The sequence below is a fragment of the Peromyscus eremicus genome, chromosome 6, assembly GCF_949786415.1.
Source record: "Peromyscus eremicus chromosome 6, PerEre_H2_v1, whole genome shotgun sequence".
In the NCBI taxonomy this organism is placed as follows: domain Eukaryota; kingdom Metazoa; phylum Chordata; class Mammalia; order Rodentia; family Cricetidae; genus Peromyscus; species Peromyscus eremicus.
In genome coordinates, this window is record NC_081421.1 from 79,036,257 (window position 1) to 79,051,372 (window position 15,116).

General features: G+C 40.8%; 1 protein-coding gene across 1 annotated transcript in view; it reads right to left on the reverse strand.

The window, feature by feature from the left end:
- Rap1a (RAP1A, member of RAS oncogene family) overlaps positions 1–9,296 on the reverse strand; it is a 79,823-nt gene extending 70,527 nt beyond the window's left edge. The window contains exon 1 of the mRNA XM_059266028.1: positions 9,174–9,296. The gene's annotated coding sequence lies outside the window, so the exon portion shown is untranslated. The remainder of the gene's footprint in view (positions 1–9,173) is intronic.
- Positions 9,297–15,116: the final 5,820 nt, after the last annotated feature.

The window sequence follows — 15,116 nt, forward strand, 5'->3', positions numbered from 1 at the left end:
TTTTTAACCTGTGGAAAAGAATTTCACCTTACACTAAACAGTTTTACAATATCTCCAGAATACAAAGTATAAACCTGAGAATTCCCTATTAATTAATTAAACTAAAAATTTACAACCCTAAACAAATAAAAATTCTGTAGCAAACTGTACATGTTTTAGAAAAACAAAAATGTTACTATTTGCCTGTGGCATAAAAGCAATCTTTTAACCTTTTTAAAGAAGGTAGTTAACAACCAAGACTAAGCTGTTTCCTCTTAAAGGTACCTGACTGGGTCTAGCCTAGATCCTAAATTCAATACTAGTTCTTTTGAATCCCTTCTTCAAACCTGACATACAGAATTTCACAAAAGTGACTCTAGCAACTCCCCCAATCTTCCCTCTTGTTTTCCACTAAACACTTAAATCTTGCCTTATCTGTTATTAAATTAAACCAACTTCCCTGCTCCCCATCTTTTCTATCTCAGTTCACTCTGAACTCTAGAAACTAGAGTCTCACTATGAAGCCTTGGCTGGCCTCAAACTAGCTACACAGATCAAACTGGTCTGGATCTCATAGAGATCTGCCTGCTCTGCCTCCCATGTGCTGGGCTTAAAGGCATGAGCCACTACACCCAGTGAAGATTTTTTTTTTTTATGTGTATGCGTGTTTTGCCCACATATATATAATTGTACCACATGCATGCAGTGCCCAAAGAGGCCAGAATAAAGTGTTGGGTCTCTTGGAACTAAAGTAACAGGCAATGTGAGTTGTCATGTGGGTGCTGGGGACCAAACCTGGATCTTCTGCAAAAGTAGCCAGTGCTCTTACAAACTAAACATCTCTCCAGGCCCCATATATTTTCCTCTCAATAAATGCTTTTGTCAAGTAATAGTCTTCATATTAAAACTTCTTATATCCAGAATCAGGTCTTCCCTTTTCAACCCAGCACTTAATGATGGAGGAAAAACAAAAACAAACAAACAAAACCTAGTCCCAAATAAGCCATGTTTCTTCCACATTTACCAACTATCATACTAAAGTCTATCTCTCTGTCAGATTAATATCCTGTCCTTCATCTTCTGAACTTTCTAACTTATCACACGGCATGCCTAACACTCTCTCTTCTCAAGTCATTGTGCACTACAGTTCATTTGCATCTATATTAGTTCATGTAAACAGGATCACAAAAGTGAGGGACCCCTCTCTTCTGAAACTGGCAAAAAAAAAAAAAGAACAGAAATAGCTGGCTTTTTATTAAACGTCTATCATAAGCCAAGCAGTCTTATACATTATTTCTAACCTTTCAACAAACTTATGATGTAGGTAGTACTATTATTATCCTTTAAAAATAAGAAACCAATGTTTAGAAATACCAAGTCATCAAGTTAGTAAGCTGCCTCAAACCATGCACTTAGTAAGTAGTGAAGCAAGGTTGTGGACAGGCTTACCTAACTCCAGACCCATCTGTAAACACTGTTTAAGTCAGAACAATGTGAGTACCTCCCCCAAACATACACCTTTTGAAACAAAATAAACTTTCTCATATGGGTCATTTTAGAGGATAAAAATCTGAAAAAAATTAATCAGTAAAACCCACAATGCTCAAATTGCAACTTCAATGTCTCCTTTGTCATGAATCACTTTCACCTAAAATATTTTTAAAGAAACTCACTGCAACTAACTTTTTCAAAAGAACTATAAATTTCTATGCATACACAATAATGGTGTTCCACATTCTTAATAACATAAAGTCTGTAAGATAACCACGAAGACTCTAACAGGGATCTAGACCACTGGTAAGAACTGTAAAAAACTAACTGTTCAATGCCACTGAAGGTGTAGCAAGACACTCATACAGGGCACCTACCCTCTGAGCCTGAGACCTCATTTCTGAGAATCTAGCCTAAAGCAAAGGGAGAAAGAAACAGACAAAACCAAATGCAATTAAAAATAAATGTACAAAAATGTCTCCCTATTATTTAAAATAATAGTATGATAAAGATCAAACTTATAGCTCTAAGCCAAGGGACCAACATTCCATATAAACTGGAAAAGTAATACTTAAATAGTATAAGGCACAATTTTAACTTCTATAAAAATAAAAGTCTGTATATGAAAGAAAGAACTGGAAAAATACATACTGAAATATTACTGGTAGTCTTCTCTGTGTAACAGGATCATCAATAATGTTAGATTTCTTCTTTATGTTTATGCTCTTTTTCAATATTTTCCACAATGTAATATTGAACACACACACACACACACACACACACACACACACACACACACACACACACACACGGGAAGGGAACGTCATATCCACTGAAAACAATCCTGAAGGTAAAAAGGGCAGATTAGTTGAATTAAGAACTACATTTCTCCGGACAAAGAAACATTAGCCTTGTTTTGTTGCCAGGTTCTATTATGCTCATGTTTACTTTTAGATTGTATAAAGGATGTTATCCAAACTCAGTAGTATTTATGAAGCTGCACAAGGCCTACCATTTAATGGACAGCCAAAATCCCAAAAGAAGGCACCACAGTTAAGCAGATTTTCTATGCATAACTATTGAAAGTGGATGTCAAATTAATTCTAATTCACAACCTGCAAAACAGAAAAACCAGAATAACTATTCTCATTTTGCAAATTAAATGTAGAATTGTTTCTTATAAGCATGTCAGTTAGGTCTAAGGAGGGAGAAACTTGAAAGTAAAACTGGCAAGCTCCCAGTGTTCACTAAGAATGTAAACTGATGCACTTTGTCTATCCACGCATCTATCCTAAGTAGACACTTTTGTGGCACAGGATGACTTTAATCAATGTAGGGAAAAAAGTAATAAAAATCTGTTCTACAAAAAAAGAAAACCCCAAGCCTTGACATTAAACATAGAATTAATACTGCTAGCTTAAAAGGAAACAACTCCAGTACAATGTGGTGGTGTGTGTGTGTGTGTGTGTGTGTGTGTGTTGAGGACTGAGCTACATCAGTCTGTATTTTTATTTACTATATTTTTGACAATTAAGGAATAGTATTTATGAAGCTGCACAGGCCTGCCAAGTACTAACAAGCTATTAGAAAACAAATACACAGAAATAGCTAACTACTAAGAAGAATTTTACCTAAAAAATATAATTATACTTTTAACCCACTATGAAAATACATAGATTACTAAACTATAAACTCCTGGTTTAAAAAAAAAGCTACATATTTACATGTATCCAACAAAGAGTTTAATTTTGATTCTTTCAAACATCTCAGCTAATGAGATGGAAAAGCAGATAAAGATGCTTGAGGAGTTTGATCCCTGAGAACCACATGGTGGAAGGAGAGAACCAACTCCTACAATTGTCCTCTGGCCTCCACACATGCATCATGGCATGTGCATAACATACACAGAGATCATAAATATAGCTAATAAAAACGTTTTAGGGGCTGGAGAGATGGCTCAAAGGTTAAGAACACTGAGTGTACTTCCAGAGAACCAGGGTTCAGCTCCCAGTACCTATGTGGTGGCTAATAACCATCCATAATTCCACTTCCAGGGGAATCTGATACCCTCTTATAGCTTACTCCACCTGACACTCCACAGACATACATGCAGGCAAAACACTCATACACATAAAATAAGATAAATTTTTAAAACATTGGTTCAGTGGCTGAATGGGTCTGTTAATGAAACTAGAAGGATAGTTTCAAACACACTCAGCAGATTTGGCCTAGATTATAAACTACATGAAACTGTAAAATTAGTAAAAATATCAACTACTACAAGAATTAATGTAGTACCTGCTGTCTTAATGTTGTATAATATCACCAACCTGTCTTGAACAGAATGAATTTTATTTATAAATGAATTTAAAAACATTACTGAAAATATAATGAATGAATGTGCTCTTTAGACTACAGTAAGGGATCCCCTACTACTCACTTGCAGTAGCACCAATGCCATCGTGGTTTTTGTCCAACAGTAGCACCTAGTTCTCTGTACCTCTATAGTTTTGCCTTTGAAAGCTAAAGCACAATCTTATCCTGAGCAAAATTATTTTTTTCACATGCACAGTAAGTTGGTATAAAACAGTAATGCAAAAAAACATGAATAAGGGACTGGAGAATGGCTCAGTGGTTAACAACACTGCTCTTCCAGAGAACCCAGGTTCAATTCCTAACACCTACATCATGGCTCACAACCAGCTACAACTCCAATCCTGGGGAACAGATATCCTCTTCTGGCCTTCTTGGGAATCAGGCACACACACAGGTTCACAAACATACACTGAGGCAACATACACACATACATAAAAAGACTGTAAAGACTTTGATAAGTAGCACGTTTGATACATATTTGTGAGTTCAAAGTGAAGCCTTTTCAAGTGCTAATTAATTCAAAAGCATCTTTTACTAGTTATTTGTACTTTAATATTCTTAGGAAATATTTCTAAATTTTATTATGCCCTGAAACCAAACATATGATTTATATGCTTTAAGTTTCATTAACTTTGCCATCCCACACTTTGAATCACTCCCTATCAATGTGAACTAAATAACTAAAGATACAGGACTGGCAAAATTAGAGTGGCTTATAAAGAAATTCTTTCAGATTTATCTATGATAAATTTATATGCCCTAAATAAGTTAAGGACTCTTTTGAAAAGCCATTATTTGTATAATAATTAAAGTTTATTTCATAAAACAAGCTAATCTCCCAGATGTACATCATGGACTTCTGAAAATAATACTAAAAGGACTATTTTTATTCCTTTTACAAAAGTACACCATTTCTTGTTTCAGTTTTACCTTAAATAATCACACAACTTCCCTTTTTATATTGGTGCATGTGTGAGAGCACGTTGTATCCCTCACTCTGAAAGGCCTATTTTCAAGCAGAAATGAGAGCATGGCACAGTTCTTTGCTGAACTGCTTTGCTGATCAGAACATTGGAATAACGAATAATGTTAACCTTATAGGTTCAATATTCATCAGGATCATTTAACTTTAACACAAATTAACCAGTCATCTCAAAACTATATGCTCGGGGAGGGAGGCCATGATCACTCACTGCAAACCCCATAAACATTACTACAAAAAACTCAAAATGTAAATTATCTTAAGTGTATGAAATATTAAGTACATAAAATTACTTGTGATAACAAGTACAAATTTTATGTACACAGACAGACACATACAAAGGATGCTTCAGCTTCCTCTCATTAACATATGAAAGCTTAAATATTTCTATTTAATGCTGGTATTTTCTACAAGATAAAAAACTACATTAAGTAATGCAGTAATTCTATGACATTGAAATGAGCATAAAATACCTGAACTATGCTATAACTTTTCCTAAGTGATTAGCTTAATTTGAAAAAGAACCTTGGGAGGAAGTAAGTTTATGTCCACAATTTTAAATGTACCACAATAATAAGATATAAATGCTTTGTACAAGTTATTGCTATTGACCATCTAAAAGAAGAGCTGTTTGGAGCCAGAAGCCTTGAAAACTGAGCTTTGGTGCACACTCCCAGCTCTCTAGCACATGCCACACTAGGTGCTTTCTGGGAACTCAGCTGTTCTCCCTTTACAGATGTCACAGCTTTGGCTCAAACAGGTCAAACCATCTAGATTCCAGAACCATAAATGCTAAACAAAGTCTTTCGGTATAATTTTCTATGAAAACAGAGTGGTATCATCCTCCTCTTAAAACTAAAGAAAATGTCAAAGATTCAAAGCTGACTTTACATAATAAAACAAGTCTATTTTCTGAATAACAATGCACTACAACAATTTAAAAATTAAACTGTTCTTAACCCAGGACTACTAGCATAATTTATTATCAAACATATAAGATTCTAAAATATCATGCAAAACATAAACACATTACAGAGGACAGTAAAAAAAAAAAAAAAAAAAAAAAAACAAAAAAAACAAAAAAAAAAAACTCCTTATAAGAAAAAGTAACTGCCAGAATGAACAACTAGATGCTTACTTTATATGAAACTATCAACCTTCCACAGTAACAGAAAATAACAAGAATCAGCGTAATTTCTCTATTGGATTATAAAACACAGCTGAATGTAAAAGTTCCCTGAGAGCAAAGGCCCTCTAATTTACCTATATTCCCAAAAACTAGCACTCTGTCTAAAAGATCTCATTTGGTGACCAAAACAATTGTTTGTGTTAAGAACACCCAATGAAAACGAAATTGTCATGAAACTTATGCTCAACAACCATGGCTGTTGAAACCAACTCTTTGAAGGCAATTTAGACATATACTCGGTAAGTCTATTCATATATTGTTGTCCTTTTAGAAATAAATCACTAGGAAATATTCCAAAAGGAACAAAATGTTCTCTAAGCTACTGTGAAATTTCATTGTTATCTTAATGGGGAGGGGAAGATACCTACATGCCCAACAGAAAGAAGATAAACTATTTTAAAATGGTTGAAAAGTTAAAAATGAAGACCTAAGGGCAGGATGTAACTTGGTTATTGAGCACTTACCTAGCAAGTGTAAGGACCTAGGTTCAATCCCCAGCACATCATTCTTGTCTTCCCCAAGCCAAGTTGACTTCCACAGAATAGTGAGAATGATTATTTATAAACTTAGGTCAGATCAGTTATCTCTTCTACTCCATGGGTTACCATTTCATTCAAAGTAAAATCCAAAGGTCTTACTATGGGATCCAAGGTTTTAGAAGGGCCCTAGTTACTTTTCTAATCTCAAGCCCTTTCTCTCCCTGTTTACTATTGTTAGACCACACTGGCCTCCTAGCTGTTCTCAAAAAGGCCTTGTACACTCTAGGGTCTTTGCACTAGAAGACCTCTCTCTCTTCCTGTGATCTCTTCCAACACAAGGGAGCACACACCTCTCACTTCCTTCAGGTCTCTGCTCCAGTCTTAGGTCTTCACTGGCAGTTCTTCTCTAGCCCCTCACCAGTCCTCACTTTTCCACACAGCTCTGTCACCTGACACCAAACATTTACTTGGTCATGGTCTATCCCTCATGATTGAAGGGATGACAGTAAGAACTTTGTTTTATCCACAGAGTATACATGCTTACTGAATCAATATTGCATATTTTCATAATTAACTACATGAAAATCATGCATATGAACAAGCTTGAAAGAGAGGAAAAGAAATTATTTGATTTTCAAATTCTCATCATATTACTAAAAAGTAGATTGTCCAAGAAAAAACCTGGTTAGTCATAACTATGATTTTAAGGGCCCAAAACATACTAGGGAGTATTGGTTTTAAAATGACTGCTGGTTAGGGCTGGGGATACAGCTCCATGGTAAAGTGCCTGCTTGAGACTCTGAGTTAGATCTGCAGCTCTACAAACAAAACGACTGCTAACAGATCAATTACCTACCATGCATGAATCTGGTTCTGATCCCCAGCACCACATAACCAAGCATGGAAGCACACACCTATCAAGGTCTTCCTCAGCTACATTACTGAACTATATATAAAACCTGTTGGGTTGCGGGGGCAGGTAACAGTTACTGGGAACTTTCCCCCAAAAAAATTGTAAGAGCAATCACTCTTTAACCTTGTTCCCAAGTCCTCAGATTTTAAGGTGAAGACACAAACACACCCAAAGGCCACAAAAAAAAAGTGTACTTTTAAAAAGTTCTAATAAGAAACTGAATAATATCTGGGATTTCAGTTCACTTTTAAATAAGTGTCTATGGGTGACTTTAGAGGAGTCCAGAAACTGAATGCAAAATTTTGTGCATAAATGTCTATTTTGGTTTTCCTGGGCAAAGAAAGAGTCCACATATTTCACCATATTCTCAAAAGTATCAGTGGCCTAAAAAAAGGTTAAGAATTGCTATATGAGGGAAGTGAAATTTTAAAAAGTACCTCTCAAAAAGATAGATACATAAATCAAGACACTGAACTGAACCGTTCAATTCATTCAACAAATGTTGGGACACGTGTAATCCTTGATAATGAACACAATCACAACAGAATTTCAAATGGCAAGGAAGCTAAACAAGATTCACAGAAAACACCAAACTAAGAAACAACAGTCAACAACATATATTTAATTTTGAAACAAAGTGTTACAGGAAAGCATAAAGACCAAAAAAAGAGTCTGAGGCCTAATCTAGTACTTATTATATCAAAATGTTGCAGAAATCAACTACATCAAAAGAAAAGAAAAACTACTCATAGGCATACCCACCCCCACACATTCTGACAGGAAACTCAAAGAAAGTTTCCAAATCCTGTTTCCAGCATCATCTCTTGTAACTGCCTGCTTTTGAAGGCAAACTACCCTGGTTAATTTTGAGGATCGACACTTTGACTCTAATAAAAACAGAACGGATCTTCTGCCACCCAAGAAGCAGAAAACAGTGGCTGGTACCTGTAACGCTTGGCCCATTAACCTCCTGCCCTTTTATTTCATTTCTTACAGAGTACTTCCTTCAAAGCAGCGACAAAATGATTTTTCCCTTCCCAACGGCTATACACTGTTCCTCAACGCTAGCTCTTTTTCCAAGGGATCAAAAGTCCCCTAAACTCTGGTTTTCCATCCCGTGAGGAAATCTCGGGATTTTATTTATTTATTTTTTAGGCACAACCGTCCTGCCTTGTTGTTCTCCTTTCAACAACAAATTACACAATTCAGCAAAAGACACTGTCCTTAACTTTCCGAGTGAGGAGACAAGCCACACTCCCACCACCCCGACACCCCTCACACACCCTCGATGGAAAGACGACAAGAATCACACCGTGGCCTCTATCCTGACAAAATTCAAGGGAAGCAGCAGAAACCAGAGAGGAGAGCAACTCTGCAAAGGCGAACACATGGCAAGCCGCAGAAGACAGAGGGCAGGGAGGGCGGGAACCCGGCTGGCGGCGGAGTGGGACACGGAGGTGTCAGCGCTCGGCGGCCGGGGCAAAGGCCGCACCGAAGGCACCGCACTTCCCCGACCCCGGGGACGACACCTCGGAGCGGGCGCGGACACGCGTCCCCGCTGGCGGCCCGCCCCTCGCGGCCGGCCGGTCCGTCCCTCAGGCCCGGCCCGACCGCCTCGGTCCGCGGGCGTGGCTGGCTCCGGCCTCCAGCCGCGGCCCCTCCCGCCCGCCAGGCCCCCGGCCGCCGCCCGGGACTCGCCGGGGGCTCTGAAGAGGCCACCGAGGTACGGCCAGCCCGCGCCCCCCATTCGCGCCCCGCACTCACCCCGCGGCCCGGCGCCTCCTCCACCTCCTCCTCCTCCTCCCTCCTCTCGGCCGCGGCTCGGGTTCGGGCTCTGCGCGGCGGCGGCAGCAGCAGCGGCCTCGGGAGCGGCGGCGGCGGCGCCTCCGGAACGCGCACGCACGCAGCACGCAGGCCCCGCCCCTTAAGTCCTGGCCCCGCCTATCCGGCCGCGTTTCCCGAATCTATTTAAAGGAGCCGCGCTTCAAGGGGTGGGGACTGCAGAGGAATAGTGTGCGGAAGAGAATTGGGGCCTCGCCTTCGGGGAGGTGGTAAAGGCCAAAATTTAAAAGAGAAAGGACGAAAAAATTCAGAAAGAAGAGAATTTTGAGGGGATGCAATCACTTTCAGTTGCTAGTTGAGCACCAAATAGGTGCTTGATGCTGTTCTAGGCATATACAGGGAAAATCACTTTCTAGAGCTTTCGTTCTCCTGAGCTAAGAGAAGGAGCATGAACAATGAACAAGTAGCAAAAATCACACGTCACCAGGAAGAGCTTTGCACACCTTTGCTCATGATGTGAAGAAGCAAGTCTAGCAAAGCCAGGGGCTGGATGAGAGGAACGGCCCTTCCAGGCTGAGAGAAAATCAGCCCATAAACCCAGAGGTGGAGATGTGTCTGCCATATCACATGAAAGACAAAAGGCAAGTGGAAGGGTGGATGAACAGAGTCTATGGCCAAAGAGCAAAATAGTGAGAGTCCTAGACATGTACAAGTGGCCAGACCCTGTGGAGCCTGTGGACTATTGCAATGGCAACAGGAAGCCCTGAGGAGAGGGTGGGCCCAGAAATGACTATATCTACTTCATGTTTTTAGAGGTTAGCATTATTCAGGGTGTGGTGAATTACTTTTGTAATCCCAGTATTTTGAAGACTGGAGCAGGAGGATTGCCACAAGTTTGAGGTTAGCCTCGATTACACAGTGAGTTTCGGGCCCTTTGGGGACTAGAGTAAGTCTCACTGTGTGTGTGAAATACACAGTAGAAACATAAATGTCCACAGGGGGAGTTTAGTAAGTGGCTGCTCATGTCAGTTTGGACAAGAGTGGCAGCCAAGTGCAAGGTGTTACTTCATTTTAGATTTTGTTTATTTCAGTTTTATTGAATACGTTTTAATTAGGGGTTGAGAAGGCAGTGGAAGGAACAAAAAGATTATGGATGAGTCTTAGATTCAGGGCCTGTGGGCTGCTGTCATTCACTGGGAGAGAGGATGGGGTAAGAGCAAATCAAAGGGAGAAATCAAGAGTTCTATTTTAGGGGTCTGGAGAAAGCTCAGGGGTACTGAACACTTGTTCCTCTTGCAGAAGACCTGGGCTGGGTTCCCAACACCCCCATGGCAGCTAACAGCAGGCTATAACTCTAGTTCCAGGGGATCTGATGCCCTCTTCTGGCCTCTATGGGCACTTCATGCTTGTGGTGCACATACACACGTGCCGGCAAAACACCCATATACATAAAACAAAAATAAATCTTAAAAAAAAAAAAAAACTCCTATTTTGCCTGTTTTCACCCAAGTGGAGGCATTTAATAAACAGTGGGAATATGAATCTGGATAACAAATTTGAGATCCATCAGGACATAGAGCCTCAGGTCTGCATAAACTCCCTTAGGGAGGGGCCTAGCTGGAAGAGAGGACCAAGCGACACTACAGAAGTGGAGGTTAAACAGATATGGAGCTGGCAGTTAGGTTAGAGGAACACCGGGGAAGGAAGAAAGTTGGGAGTTGTTTTAGGAACGAGGGCATGGTTGGTCCCAACACCTACTGTTGAAATAGCTAAGCAGACAATTGAAGCTCAGTCTCCATCCTCAGCCCCGCCTCCACAGTCCTCACCCCCACCACCCTGATTTACACATGCTCCACAAGCTCTGCTGCTGATCCACATGCCTAGCCAAGAGTTGAGAATTTAAACCCTGGCTGAGTTTGGCCTGATGAAGGTTGCTGAGGGCTTGATGAAAACCTGCTCAGTGTTAGCACATGGGAAAACGGCTGACTAGGGCGTGTTGTGAGAATGAGAGGTGAGGAAGACAGAGCCCTTGAAGAGCCCGTGAGCCTCGGCACTGAGGAATGGGCAGTAGCGGGAAGGGTGTGGGGATTCAGGAGGCTGCTTTAAAGTGGAGATGCGTCCTCGAGGTGTTGAGATGATCTTTGGAAAAGTGAAGTTACGGTACAGAGACAAGAGACAACTAGGGAAAGACAGGACTAAGAAGCAACGGGTCCTGGCACAGTGCTGAAGGAGCCGGCTGTGAATAGGAGCAAGGGCAGCGGTCACAGACTACATTGTAGCAAAGGCACAGAACACAGGTGCAGATGCAGGTTAGTGAGGATGACTATTTGTGGTGGGCGCAGGCAGCTGCAAAGCAGAGCGGACCCGTGAGAGCTAAAGTCCAGTCCTTGTTTTGCCCACCAGGCTGGGTACCCAATAGGACCATTTCAATTTTGGGGAAAGGGCACTTTTCTAGTCGTTCTCCCTTAAGAGTGGTGCCTTGTGTCAGTCCTCCATGCAACACACACACACACACACCCCTACCCACTCCTCGTGTATAATTTTTCCCAGTTTGCACTAAGTGTTATATGGTATGTTGGCTGCCGACGGATGGATGGATGGATGAGGTAAGATCTGGTCTGTGTGCTTTCTTTTATTCTCTCTCTCTCTTAAACGGGTGGTCGTGTGTCTAAATTGAGATCACTCAGCCAGGTGACCTCCATTGCTGTTGAAAGACACGAGAGGGAGCGATGAGAGGTAGGTAAGGGAGTGGTTGGTAGACTCTGGAACTAAACCCATGAAAGAAAAGAGGCCAACAGTAAAAAGCAGTGACCCCTGTGGAAAGGAATATTTTCAGAGGAAACACACAAGCGAGGGCGTGGGGACTTTCCTAGGATCAAACAGATGCAAGTGAGGCAATCACGAGAGAGGAAGTGTGAAGTGTCTGTCTGTGAAGAGGGTTCAGACGGGCGCAGAAAAGCTTCAGAAACAGCACAGGCTTCCGGCTCCTGCCCTTGTCATAGTGTGTGTAAGACACTGATCTGGTGGGCCCGAGGAATGGACCTCACACTCCGGAAGCTCCACAACCCTGGGAGAAAGTGAGCACAGGAAGGAATAATCCAGTCAGGTGCCACTGCAGCTCCTGTACAGAGCTTTGGGAGACCCGCCGGACACTGCATTCCTCACACCATGAGCACGTGATCGTTTATTGTTCCTAGAGTTGGATAGATGTGAAGTATCTGTTAGGTCCTCCTGTTTTCCCATTTGCTACTCACTGCCTTTCCCAGTCACCAAGCTATCAAACCTTTAATCCCTTGTCCTCATCCGTTATGCCAGTCACCCTCAAAGCAACCTGCACTGTCCAATAGAACACTCTGCCAAGATGGAAATTACTTTTCTGCCTTGATGGCAATGTTATTTTTATTTATCATTGGCTGTTTGTTTGTTGTGTTGTGTTGTTTTGTAGCTCTGGCTGCCTTGGTACTCCCTATGTAGTCCAGGCTAGGCCCATATTTAGGGTAGTCCTCATGCCAAGTGCTGGGATTACAAGCATGGGTCTTCACTCCTGACCTGCAACTGTTCTTTATCTGCATAATCCATCGTGGCTATTAAACGCTTAAAATGTGGCCATGCGACTGAGGGGCTGTATTTTAAATCTGACTTAAATGTAATTGGATTTATATTTAGATAGCTGCATATGGCTAGAGGCTGCTATATTGCTCAGCCCAAGAATAGACACTTCCTAGCCTGTAGCTCTCCCATCTGCCAGCTCTCTCTAGCTCCATCACCACCACCCTTGGCTGGGTATTGATCACCTCTAGTCTAGATTCTTGCTGTGTATACTCTCCTCTTGGTCTCCTGCTCAGTTGTTTTCCTTTCCATCTGCCTTGTGTTCTTGCAGAAACATCCTCCAAAGCAATAGTCAAATCGTGACCCACACCTCATTTTAAAAGCTTTCATTAGCTCAACACCAAATGAAGTACAAACTACTCAGTCTAACACTTGGCCAATCGTGCGTCTCCAGCTCTTTTCCCCACCTCACTAGCACATGTGAACTATTTGCTATAATTCCTCCTAACTTTCCAGCTGCCTCTCTACCTGTTACAGGCGCCTCCCAACCGTTCTACCAGCCCCAAGTCTGTCTCATAGTGCAGCTCCTAACTGAAGGACTTTTCTTTCCTTGGAAGTCTCTGTCATTTTCAGTTTGTACCTCACCTGTGGTGTCTGTAACCGCCTTGGGGTATATTTTGCATTTTTCTTTTTCTTTTTTTTTTTTCCTTTTCTTGCTACTACATGTCACTCCTTTCAGTGAAGTTAGTACTCACTGCAGTGTGAGCCTTGTACCTTGTGGAATGAGGTACTCTCAAACATCCATGGAGCGAGTCACATATTTTCCTAAAACATGAAGAATAATTACATCCCTTACTAGCTCTAACAGTAACACCATTACTCTCGGATGGAATGTCTTTAAATCCTAAATGAATTTGGCCATATGAAATTATTTCTTTTCATGTTATTACTGGCTGAGAAGGTCTTCCAAATGCTTCTTAAACTTAGCATACTTTTACAATGCAGTTACAGTTTGTAATCCTAGAGAGCCTGATTATGCTGAGAGCTGGCAGGACCAGTGTAGCTATGTCCAGGACCAATTTATGGAAAAGGCCTTTAAGAAACATTGGGACTGTGCTACAGATCAATAGAAAGAGCCTTTCATCTTTTGAGTGTTTACAAAATGTATTTTTATTACTTGAACTTTCAGAAACACATAACCCAAGAGTAGAATTGCATATGTTCAGCAATATTTCATGCACTTTTTCTGGTATTGTGTTGGATTTTAAACAATTGAAAAGTGGGTATAATACTTTACTAAGTGAATTGTTCTGGGCTTGGGATCCAACTAATGGCTAGGTGCATATCAGGGAAGTACTATTCCACTGATATGCTCCCAGCCCCAGGTTAATTTTTATATGAAAAATATTGTTCACACTTATAGGCCTCATACACATCCAGTCATCTATCCCAAACTTAGGAGGGCTGTTTGCTAGGGACTTATGCTTATTGCCAAGATCATAAAGATACAGTCCCTGTGCTCAAAATTTACGACCTGACATTGGTAGGCTATAACTAATTTAATCCTACTAATAAAAATGTTAAATAGATAGTATTAGGTTCATTTTGCAAAGGGAAGAATTTGTTCAGAGGAATTGAATGAATTGCCAAAATGAGCAGAGTTAATTTTTTTAACAAGGACTGAAGCTTAAGCTATCAAAGTTCTCTAAAGGGAGCAACTTGCTCTATTTTGTTCATTTCTATCTTCTCAGTAAATATTCAAGGACTGAGGAGGGATGACTCCTCAGTGTACAGCACATATTACTTTTGCAGAGGAGCTGGGTTTAATTCCCAGCACCCAAATGGCAGTTCCCAACCATCTGTTACTCGAGCTCCAAGGGATCTGACACCCTCTTCTGTTCTCCATGGGTACCAGGCACATACAGGGTGTACATACATGCATTCAGGCAAAAACACTCATACACATAAGACAGAATAATATAATTTAAAACATCCAAGATCATATATTCATATGTGGAGGAAAAGGGGGAGACTATAAGCTAGTTAATCCACTAGTCATGGGTCTGTTTTAATTGTGTGATAATTTTTATCTATATTAGTGCACTTAAAATGTGCTCTATAGATGGTTATTCTATATATATCCACAAACTGTTTATTATTAGTGAACCTTGGTTAATTTTTATGCAAAACGTGAGTAAGCATTGAGAAGCTTTTTCAGCAATGTGATGCTGCTGTGATATGCAAGCAAGTGATTCTCATGGGCCTCTGTGGTTGACCCTGGGCAAAAATCAGTTCAGGTGTTGTCCAGTTCATGTGGTGAGTCACAAGTGGAACACAGTGTGTACTAGTCACAGCGTCTAATTTATCTTACCCAGG